The sequence below is a fragment of the Hibiscus syriacus genome, unplaced genomic scaffold (assembly GCF_006381635.1).
Source record: "Hibiscus syriacus cultivar Baekdansim isolate YM2019G1 unplaced genomic scaffold, ASM638163v2 tig00006992_pilon, whole genome shotgun sequence".
NCBI lineage: Eukaryota > Viridiplantae > Streptophyta > Magnoliopsida > Malvales > Malvaceae > Hibiscus > Hibiscus syriacus.
In genome coordinates, this window is record NW_024062121.1 from 240,500 (window position 1) to 252,695 (window position 12,196).

Sequence of the window (12,196 nt, forward strand, 5' to 3'; positions counted from 1 at the left end):
TGTTCAAAATACAAGCAATGAAGGTCTCATATCCCTTCCGGATCATACGATCAATTTTCATCGTTGAAACTATATTGGAGAGATAACCACGCCGTTCACCAATTAACACAACAGTCTGACCATCTGAAGTCTTCAGAGTAGCCCGCTTGTATTCGCAATCCAGCTTTACCTTGTGTTTATTCAACCAATCCATTCTAAGAATTAGATCGAACTCCTCTAAAGGAAGCTCCATAAGATCAGCGAGAAAAATTTCTCCCTGAACCTCGAGAGGACAACGCCGGAATACTTTATTCACTAATACTGCTTGTCCTACTGGACTTGTAACTGTAACAGTATTTTCAGTGTTCTCGATCAGAATCTGAAGGTTTCGAGATACTGAGCTCGATACATAGGAGTGGGTGGAGCCATTGTCCAATAGTGCAAAGTATGGAATGGAATAAATAGTAAATGTACCTGCAATAACCTCAGGCTCATCTCTGTCATCACGACGTCTAGTGGCATAAACCAAGGCTGGTTGTCTAGCCTCAGAAACTGTTGTCCCTCTACTTTGCTGAGGTCGGGCTCTACTGTCTGTCCTGGACACTGATCCTCGAGTCTTTCCTTGACTACGATCTCTAATTGGAGTCTGTACTGTAGTCTACGAACGCACAGGAGTCTGAGTAGCGGTCTGCTCAAATGAAGCTAGCTGAGGACAATCCCTCCGAAAATGACCACTAGATCCACACTGATAGCAAAGACCCATCTTCTTACGACACTCTCCTGTGTGTTGTTTACCACAAAACTCACAGAGGAACCCATGATAATACGACGAGGAACCGCCTCGACTGCCAACTAACGGTGAGGATGCTGCTGGCCTGAAACGTGTATTGCTTCTCTGAGGGGCTGAAGTACGAGTCCTCTTCCCGGACTGTGCTGATGACTCCATCGGGCCTGAAAATTTCTTAGATCGATCCTGATCAACACGCTCTCTACCAGAAGCTAAAACCTCTACCTCTTCAGCATCTTTGGCTCTGCCCACCAGCACATCAAATATTTCATCCTGATGGGTTACAACTTGCCTACGCAGCTCGTATTTGAGTCCAAGGGCAAATTTACGACATCGATCTCTCTCAGTAGGTACCATCCTGAATCCATACTTCAGCAACTTCAAGAACTCGATCTCATACTCAGAAACAGTCATGTCTCCCTGAACCAAGTCTTGAAACTGTTGTCGTCTCTGAGCTAAGTAGCGCTCTCCCAGAAAACGACTCCGAAAAATATCCTTAAAGAAATTCCAGGTCAAACGATCGGTAGGAACACTACTGGTCACTGACTCCCACCAAGTGTAGGCATTACCATCTAACATTGCTACAGCACCCAGATATCTCTTAGTTGAGTCCAAACCCAACTGATCCATGCGTCTCTCTGTATCCTATAGCCAATCCTCAGCTTCAGTAGGAGCTCCACCAATCTGTCCCCCAAAAGTTCTAACTCCATTGGTAATCAACGTCTGTGAAATAGGAACCTCATATACAACACCAGTAGCTCTAACTGCTCCCTGTATTAACTGCAGAAACTGTCTACTAAAATTCTCATCCAATGCAACTCCAGTAGACTCTGACTCAATATCGGTCGCTCCTATGATCGGTGTAGTCATGCCAATACCATCGATAGGTGGCATATTCGTTGGGGTCGTAGGAGCAGGATCACCTATCGGAGGTGGGGGATCTACTCGTATCTCATCAATCGGATCTGCAAATCTAGCCACTCGACCTCGTCCACGGCTAGTTCGACGACCACGTCTAGCACTCATTTTGGTAGATCTCGAGATTACTACAGAAGATAAACTTAAGGTTAGATAAGCACTTGGAGTCTCGAACATAGTTAAAATCTTAATAACTTTGTGACATGGCCTTAGTAACTCGTTTTGTAAAATATTTCAAAACCGTATTTTCAATGTGAACTCATACACAGTCCGAGGGTTAAAAACCAAAAGCTCTGATACCAATAAATATAACCCCCTAGACCCGGTCTATGCGTCTCGACTAAGTCTAGTGGATCACATTATAAATAACATGAAATTATAAACAAATTATACTATCAAAATCCAACTCGTAAATATAGTACCAATAAGTAATAAATTAATTTAAAACATGTCTTTAAATTCAAAATCACAATAAACCGAACAGTAATAGCAAAAGAGTCATCATTATAAAATCCGATATTTTAAAATAAGGTCCATGTCACCAAAATAAAGTCAACTTGCAAAATAAAAACATTACAATCTGATTTACTTCAAGAGATATGTTGATCCTCCAAGTGCTCGAACCGAGGTATCTAACCAACAGTATCTGAAAGGGGAAAAACATTTTCGAAAGGTGAGCTAGGCTCAGTGTGTCCCAACATTTTCATAAAATCACAATAGGTACAAATCATAGTCCAGTAAATCTCACAAATTCATAAAAAAGTTTAACTTTTGAAAATCATAGTTTAAACCCTTTTCTGGTACACCATCAGTAGTTCCCAAAATTATTTTTCATATAGCTTACTTTATGCACATAGCAAAAAGAAAGCCGACTTAAGGATAGGCTATGAAGCTTGTATCCTTAAGCCCAAGTCAATAAGTCCATATAGCTTACCCTAAGCACACAACAAAGGAAAGCCGACCTAATGAAACATCTTGGGGCCCTCAAGAGTCACATTAGGCCCATTTAGCTTGATCAGAGCTATTCCATCGTAATTCAATTCCAAAATTCAATTGCACCGTGACATAAATTCCATAAATTCAAAAACATGGTAATCATATACCATTTCAAAACAAAAATTAGATAGCATCCATATTCCATAAATTGTCACATTAAATTGGTGCATCCATAAAACAATAACCAATGAATTCGGTGTACCACATATTAAAACCAATAAAACAGTTCAGTAATAAGTAGGGAACACACCTCGACAATAGGTTCAAATAGCAAATCTACTGATTGCTGGTTTCACCACGCTCTGCTACAGTTTTCGAACGGGTGAATACTGGCACACGTGGTTTAACTGATCTAGAAGAGCTGGGTCGAGCTGTCGAACAATCCGAAGAGTCTCTTGTACCTTCAAACAATAATAATTTATCAGTCCCAAATCCTATTTAATTGTTCAAAGCTAAACTTCTTAAGTATATAAGCATTTTTTGGGTTTGACTGTCAATTTGGGGTATTTTGAGTCTGAATTTGGCCAAACGGATTGCAGAATCGGAATCAGGACGTCGAAAAACATAAAGTATGACTTTCCGAAAATTCAAATTCTTGGTCAAAATCAAAGTCAACCACTTTGACCGTCGATTTGGAGGCCTTCGGGTTTGAATTTGACGAAACGGACTTCGGAAACGGATTCGGGACGTCGAAAACTATCAGAATAGGTATACTTGGAAAAGATTAACGGTCGTTTAATGCTCGGTCAAAGCCATTTTAAGTTTTGGTCAAAGGAAGTCAACGGTCAACGGTCAACGATCAACGGTCGGGTCGGGTCGGGTCACGGTCGGGTCGGTCGGGTCGGGTCGGGTCAGACCGGTCAAAACGGTTCGAACCGGTCAAACCGGTTTCCAGCAGCGTCCACTCTCCCTACGACGGCGCGTGTGGCGCGTGAGGCCTCCTCCGGGGCCCTAAAAATCTCGGAAAAATTTCTAAAAATTATTTTGAGCGATTTCGAGATACTTACAACGATCGGTTCAAATATTTGAACGGCGGAGAGCTCGATTTCAACTCGGCCGAATCTTTGACTGCTCCACCTCCTCACGCGCCGCCATCGACGGCGAACAAGGTTGACACCGGCGGACTCGAAACGACACAAGGAACACGATGGTGCAGGAGGTGTTGTAAACGGAGCAACGATCGGCGGTGAATTTAAGATTTTCCCGGTAATAGAGCTAATAAAAACGTCAAGACTTTGACTGTAAATTCCCGACGTTTGGCAGCGTTTCACTTCAATTAAATTGAAGGGTTTGTTCCTCGCTCGATGATGAACACAACGGTGGTTTCAAAACGGCGATCGGAATTCAGACGGCGTCTGGATCTGGGTCGAAAACGGACGTAGGGGAAAGGAAATTTGGGGTGGTGGTTTTCTGTTTTGAATCAAAAAACCACCCACGCATATAACATATATAACCAAAATTCACCTAATTTTATTAGATAAATTCAAGGCTTAGTCCCTGAATTTTCTTTAACTCTAACACAAGCTCTAAATTTTAAAATCTTTCAATTTAGTCCCCAATTTTCGCCAATTTTTACAATTAACCTACAATTTCAATTAAATATTATTTTTGTAAAAAAAATTCGGGTTGTTACATAAGCATTAAATGATAATAACCAGAGTGGATCATTCTACGTGGCTTACTAGACAAGTCTTTAATCATAATCCAAGTGGAAAATACGGAAAATACAAACTACTTCTTGAAACTAACAATCCCAACTTTCAGACAACCACGACGGAGGCGACAGCAACGACGACAATGATAACTATAATAATAATAACACGCTTTCAAGTTTCGAGCAGGCTGTGAGGCATTTAGTCCCATATAGAGGAGATCTTAGCCATCAGCCCATCCTTGGTGTGCAAGATGATGGATACAGCCGGAACAACTGGAGTTTCATTCGATACATGGATGCGATAATTGTAAACAATAGCCGATGCCACTGATTTCATCTGCACAAATGCAACTTCCTTCCCTAAACATGTCCTTGGTCCTGCATTAAAAGACAAGAACTTGAATGACGGCTCGTGTTTAATCCCTCCTCGCTTGTTGATCCATCTTTCCGGCTTGAATTCGAAGCAATCTTCTCCCCAGATCGACTTCATCCTTCCCATTGAATACATGTTGAACAAGATTTTAATGTTCGGATGAACAGGATGCCCACTAGGAAGCACATCTGGTTTGAGAGGTTCCTTGTGCTGAAAAGGAAGAGGTGGATATAACCTCAAGGGCTCACATAATGCTCCATGTAGATAAGACAGATTCTTCACTTCCTCGGACTTGAACAATCGCCTCTTTTCGGTTTCGCCTGCCGGTATTATCGATTGAAGCTCTTCGATGATCTTGTTTTCTACTACCGGATGACGGGAAACCAGCCAAATGAACCAAGTAAGAGCAGAGCTCGTGGTGTCCCTCCCTGTAAGCATCATACTCAAAATGGTGTCCCTCAAGAACTTATCGTCACATACCAAACCTATTGACTACTCTTCAGTTATGTACGATGTTAAGAGATCCACGCCCGATGTCGAAAACGACACTTTGTTCAAATCTTTCCTCTTTTGGAATATATACTCGGCTATTATATCATCAAGAACTCGCCACGCCTTCCTATATTTCAGTTCTTGTCCCATGTTCAGCCAGCTCTGCAACTTCATAAACCATGGTGGCCGGACATGCCGATAAAATAGCGTTTCCTCGGCATCATCCAAGGCCTTGGAGAAAAGAACTTCGGGGAACTCGACAGAGAGGGATTGAGGGTCGTGTCCAGAAACCAAGATGCATGTAGCATCGAACGTGAACCTTTGGAACACATCTTCTAAGTTTACCACAAGGCCTCGTTTGACAAAATGATCCATAACAGGAATGAGCCCGTTTTCCACCTTATAATGGGAAGTCCCCGATAGAAAACTATGAAACCGGTGAGTTCTCATGAATCCTTGAGCAACCGTCCTCTGTTTTTTCCACAGATCCATGTCGGAGTTGAAAATGCCGTCTCCCAAGATGTCGAACAACTGTTTAAACTCGGATCCTTTCGGGAAGTTGGTGAAGTTGGAGCTCATAACGTGGTGAATGTTGGCAGGGTCGCAGGTCAGCATGAGGTTCATGTTGGCAAACCAAGGGCCTTTGAAAAGGAAAGTGCCGTGGCATCTGTCAAGAATATCGGTACACCAATCGTGAATCCGATGGACGTTGAGGAGAAGCACCGGCATCATCCCAACAATCGGATAACTCCTTGGAATCCCATCTTTGTTTCTCGAGCAGTATAGAAACAGAAAGCAAAGGAGAGCCAAGAAAACTTCGAAACAGCCGACTAACGCCATGAAATTGCAAAGCTTTGGGAAATTGTTTAATTCCTCCTTAATTTAGAGGAAACATATATGTAGGTTTCTTTTAAAAGCCTCCCATTCATATAATTTATATTATAATGTTAATTATTTAATATTCATATAATTTATATTATATAATATAAAAAAAATAACATATATTAAAATAATTGAAAAGCTAATCAAACTAAGAACTTATGAAGAGGGTGCCTGTGTTTTCTAAGGAGATAAAGGATGCTTTATTTTCTATGAATGGTAACAGGGCAGGTCTGATGGCTAGCCGGCTAGTTTTTTTCAGCTTTCATGGGTGTAATTTGTCAGGATTTTATTAAAGCCGTTAAATATTTCTTTGAATCCTCTTCTATGCCTGTTGGTTTCAACTCCATTATTTTTACTCTGGTGCCTAAAGTAGCTGGTCCTCTATCTGTCTCGGACTCCAGGCCCATATCTTGTTGTACCACGGTGTATAAGTGTGTTACAAAGATTTTGACAAACAGAATGAAAATGTGGTTGCCTAAGTTGGTTCTGCCGAATCAAAGTGTTTTCCTTGCTAGGAGGGCTTTGGTTGAAAACATTTTGCTTGCTTAGAAGTTGTTAAACAGTTATGGTAGGAAACATTTATCTACTTGGTGTGCCCTAAAAGTAGACCTTAGGAAAGCATTTGACTCTCTCGATTGAAATTTTGTTTTCCAATTGTTTGAGGTCATGGTGTTCCATGCTCTGTTTAATGGCTGGGTTCGGGCTTGCATAACTCATTTTCGGTTTGCTATTGGTCTGAATGAAGGTCTTGTGGGATTTTTTGGGACAAAAGGTTTTCACCAGGGGGCCCTTTGTCCCCGTATATTTTCATTCTGGTTATGAATGTTTTATCCAGGCTGTTGAATTTAGCGGGGGAGTATGTCATGTTGGAGTTTCATCAAAAGTGAAGCGAATTGAGCTTATGCATATCTGTTTTGCTGAGGATCTTTTAGTTTAACTAATGGTCACGTTGGGATTGTGTTGGCTATGAAGAGTGTCATGGATGTTTTTTTATAGGATATCGGGTCTTTGTATGAATGTTTCGAAACGTGAGTTGTTTTGTGCTAGGATGGGGAGCTCCGATTTGCAGAATATGGCTGAGTGTACTGGATTTCGAGTAGGTACACTTCCATTATGTTATTTGGGGGTCCCTCTTATGTCTAGGATGCTTTCTTATTCTGATTGTGAGGGTCTAATGAGGAAGACTGTTAGAAGAATTTGTAGCTGGTCATCTAAGTGTCTGTCTTTTGTAGGGAGGCTGCAGCTTATTCAAGTTGTGTTTAGAATCCAAAATTTTTGGGGTAGAGTGTTCTTATTGCTATCTAAAGTTCTAAAGCGGATTGAACAATTGTATAATGTGTTTCTTTGGAAAGGTTGAGATGGTTTGGTCAAGAGAACGCGTGTTAGTTGGGAACATGTCTGTTTTGCCAAATGTCATTACCGGGTATATTACATTACCAATAGTGGATTTTTTGGGGTATATTACCAGGAATGATATTACCTCCCTTTCCTTAGGTATTGTTGGATTACCAATGTTTTGGACTATAATGCCCTTAAAATTATTTTTTTTCAAAAATATCCTTATTATGTCATTGAATAATAAAAATTCTATGAATGTTAAATTACAAATTTATCCTTAAACTATGAAGTTCAGGGGTTAAAATAAAATTTTACCCTTTCATTAAACCTTTTTATAGTTTCAATTTTGTAAAAAAAATATATGTAAATTTTATGAATTTAAATTTCTTAAAGAAAATATATAAATATTTTCCAACTTGTTAAAAAAACAAATATATAATAAGGACAATTTGGTCAAATATACATTCTAATAATCTTTTATTCTTTTAACCAAACATGGTAATCTTACATTCCTGCTAAACCAACCAAATACAAAATACAACATTCTCAGTAATCTTATTCCCTGGTAATCTTTTATTCCCACTGGTAATCTTATATTCCGTGAACCAAACGCACCCTAAAAGTGTTCTTGGATGGAATAGAGCATGTATGATGAAGTGCTTGTGGCTTCTTCTTACCCAGTCAAGTTCTCTTTGGGTGACTTGGGTTAAGAAGTATATTTTGAAGGGGTGTTCTCTTTGGCATGCCCAACTGAAAAGTAATCATGGTTGGGCATGAAAGAAGATTTTGAGTTTGAGGGATGACTATGCTCTTGTGGGTGGTTTGGATGGGAGCTATCAATCGAGGAAGGTTTGGGAGATTCTTCGGTGCAAGCGAGATAAGTTTCTTTGGTGTACGATCATCTGGGGAGGTCTGTCTATCCCCCGACACTCGTTCATTTCATGGTTAGTTCTTTTTGATCGTTTACGAACAAAGGTCCGTATGCTCCATCGGGGGGGGTCATATTGATCCTACTTGTGTTCTTTGTGATTATGGTGTTGAAAATAGAGACCATATTTTTGTTGAATGTAGTTTCGCTAGACAGGTTTGGCCAAGTATTTTACGGGCTTGTCACGTTCATCGGTCTGGATGTTGTTGGAGAGATACAATGAATTGGATTATAGCTCATGGTAAAGGAAAATCCTTGCAGGGAACCATCATTCGGATTGCTTGGTGTTGTTACCTTTACTATATTTGGCAAGAGAGAAATGGTAGATTACATGAGATTGGACTGGGTGAGGCTAGAACCATAAATAACTTGCCCCACTTTCTGAATGATGAATAAAACTCGCACCTGCCATGCATTTAATTGATAGAAATTGATACGATCATCTTCAACTACTCCAACACAATAAAAGTGTAAAACAAGAAGACAGGGTCTGGTTAGTATTTATGATGATGTAAACTACACGGATAGTCATTGAATTTCTAAGATGTTTTCATTTTAATCATCGAGTTTTTAAAACTTACACTACAATTATTAAATTTCTAGTTCACTTTTATTACGGTCATTACTCCTAGAAAATACCGATGTGGAGTCTTCTCTCCCCAAAACCTAATTTTCTAAATTCCCATCCGTTATAATATTTGAATTTCTCGTGAACGGAGTAGTTATCGATCAATCCCAGTGATGAGAAGGTTCTGTTTGGATAGAAGATTAACATAATTCGATTTCAAGTTGATTTGATCATAGTTAATAGTGACGAATCAAAAAGTTTTAACTTTAGAGTATTTTTTTAATCTTTTTGTTCAAACTCGTTGAAGAATCTTTTAAGAGAAAATAACTTCAGTGACTGAAAATGCCTTATAATATACGATTTCAAATTCGCAACACGAACTCCAATTTCGCAACACAGTTTCCAAATTCGTCGCAACATGAATTTCCCAAATTCGCAACCCAATTTTCAAATTCGCAACTCGAATTCGGATTTCGCAACTCAATATCCGATATAGGTAAACACGGTAGAAAAGAATTCGCCAATTTCACAAACCAATTTCGCAACTCAATTACCAATATAGGTAAACATGGTAGAAAAAATCCGCAACTCGAATTCGCCAATTTCGCAACACGAACTGTAGATTTTTTCTACCGTGTTTACCTCTTTCGGTAATTAAGTTGCGAAATCCGAATTCGAATTGCGAATTTGAAAACTGAGTTGCGAATTTAGGAAATTCGTGTTGCGAATTCCAAATTCGCACGAATTTGGAAACTGTGTTGCGAAATTGGAGTTCGTGTTGCGAATTCGTTGGTTATTTTTACAAATCCAAAAAAAGTTGATTAAAATCATATATTATAAGGCATTTTCGGTCACTGAAGTTATTTTCTCATCTTTTAATCTCTTCGATTTTCAAGTAAGTCCTAATCAGTATCTTCATTAAACATGCCTAGAGTGTGGGAAGTGTGCACAATAATTTCTAGGAGAGAAGTGGTCCAAGATTCCAACTATAATAGCACGGGGACAAATCTATTACTAGACATTAGAGAACAGCAATCCAACTCAAGCAAGGCAGGGGGCTTGCTACACTTTATTTTCTCTTGAAACCAAACCCCACAATAAATACGTTTCGAATTAGAGACAAACATAAGATTTTATGTTAAAGAACGAACTTTTAAAATTAAAAGGTGACAAACTTATAAACTTCTAGGAAGAAGAAAACAAATTACCAATTGAGAGTTTAATTTTTGTTTCATTTTAGTATTTCATTCAAAAATTTAACGTTACTTTACGTTACTTTGTAATTTTCTTTTTCTTTGTAACAAAATCATGCGAGGGGTTGAAATTTATAAATGCCATGCACCATGAGCAAGCAAACATGTGAAGCTCTGATTTCCGATGATGAGAAATCACTCTTTGCTGCTTCTAGTTTCCTCAAATAACGCTGATAACTTGTGTTACTTCAATTCTTCATTTTTCTCGAAGCACTTCTATCCGACACTCATGTTGAATTCATGTCTGAATGCAGATACATGCCTGTGCCGGACATATTCCGGTATAACAATCGGTAACCTGTGTTTACATTGTGTTGTTGCAGATATGTTGGGCCCTTGGTTACGTGGCAGCAACTCTCTTCTTTGCCGTGGTGGAGATGTCGATCGACACCATAATTCTTTCGTTTTGCCAGGATTCGGAGGAGCACCAAGGCACCGCCCAATACACACCCCCACTTCTCATCGAATCACTCGGTGACCAAAACAAGATGCAGAGACTTACTCAGTGATCATATTTTTCATGTACAAATTAAAATAGAGTTCATGAATCCTTGATATAATAGAGTGCTTCCTTACAGTCTCATTACCATTTCTGGTTTCTTACTGTCTAAATCTTTGAAACCCTTTCTTGTACATACGAATTGATGGCAATGACCATGAAAATTTCTTGGTCCTATATATATATATATATATATATATATCAGCTAGATATAATTTTGAAGCTATTTTATATATGGCGCTTGGAATTATTGTACGCAGTGTTCAAAGTTTCTCAAAGACAGCTAATTTTTTTTAATAAAATGCAAATAGATATATTGATTCAATTCTTAAATAAATGAATCCTTAACCTTTAAACTTAATTAATCTGGAAAATTGTGCAAATTATATATATATAATGAAAATAATTAATGCAATCTATAATTAAATATTTTTTTATTGATAAAAGAACACAAGATACCAACTGAGCACTAAATTGCACCATCTCTAACCATTCATCTTGGCCATTTTGGAGTGAAAAAGATCACAAAGAAATAATTAAAGGTAATTTAGTATTATTTCCACTCCAACTAATTTTAAAGAAACAATTTCACCATAAAAATTGTGCAAATAATATAATAAAAATAAACCACAAGTTTAGTATAGTTTACGACGACGACTTATCGGGGTCGGAGCATACAAATATAAAGAACTCGCTGTCATTGGCAACAGTAGAAATTCGATGGTGTTTGGAGTTTAAATAAATTTTAAAAACCTCTGATTCTACGTGTTTAAGATAAAGATTAACCAGCACAAAGCACAGTCATGGTGCATTTACATGAACCAATATCTTATGATTAGACATCGAACCTTTGTTTTTCAAGCCCTGCCTGCATATAAATTATAAATTTCTATGTCCTTCCCTGTAACCAAGAGTACTGTATTAACTTCACTTCCATTTAATTAATTAAAACATAACTGAGCTCAATCATTCACGCTATCACCTTTATAAGGTAGTAACATCAACAATCCCTAAAGTCTAAAGAAAGGGGGGGAAACCCAAACCAACAAAATAATAGATTTCCTCTTTAACTTGTATGCTAAAATTGCTTTAAAGAGAGACCGTTCGAGATTAGCAAAGGCCGTTTGCGCATTTCAAATGTATGTCAATACGAAAACTGCCCAAGAGTGACTCGGTTCAACCAGAAAACAAAATGCAGTGCAGGACACAGAAGAAAGACCATTTGGAAGCTCTGCTGCGTAATGAGAAGGCAGATGAATGCTTCAATGGCCCATGTATCTGCATGGTTCCTTAGCGTCCTGCAAGAATTCAGAAAGAGAAAGTGTTTACTACCAACACGAAAATAATGAACACAAGATAGCATTGCAGGAATCGACATTTGGTAACAAACATAAATTATCGGTTTACTACTAACATGAAAACATAACGAAAACGGCTCCTAACTACACGGAACAAACAAGGGGAGTATATTGATCTTCAAAGGTCAAAGAATAGACATGTCAACTTTTCGGTATATTTGCATGTTTCAA

At 38.6% G+C, this 12,196-nt stretch overlaps 1 pseudogene; it reads right to left on the reverse strand.

Moving 5' to 3' along the window:
* Positions 1-4,508: 4,508 nt before the first annotated feature.
* Positions 4,509-6,049, reverse strand: LOC120201114 (annotated as a pseudogene).
* Positions 6,050-12,196: the final 6,147 nt, after the last annotated feature.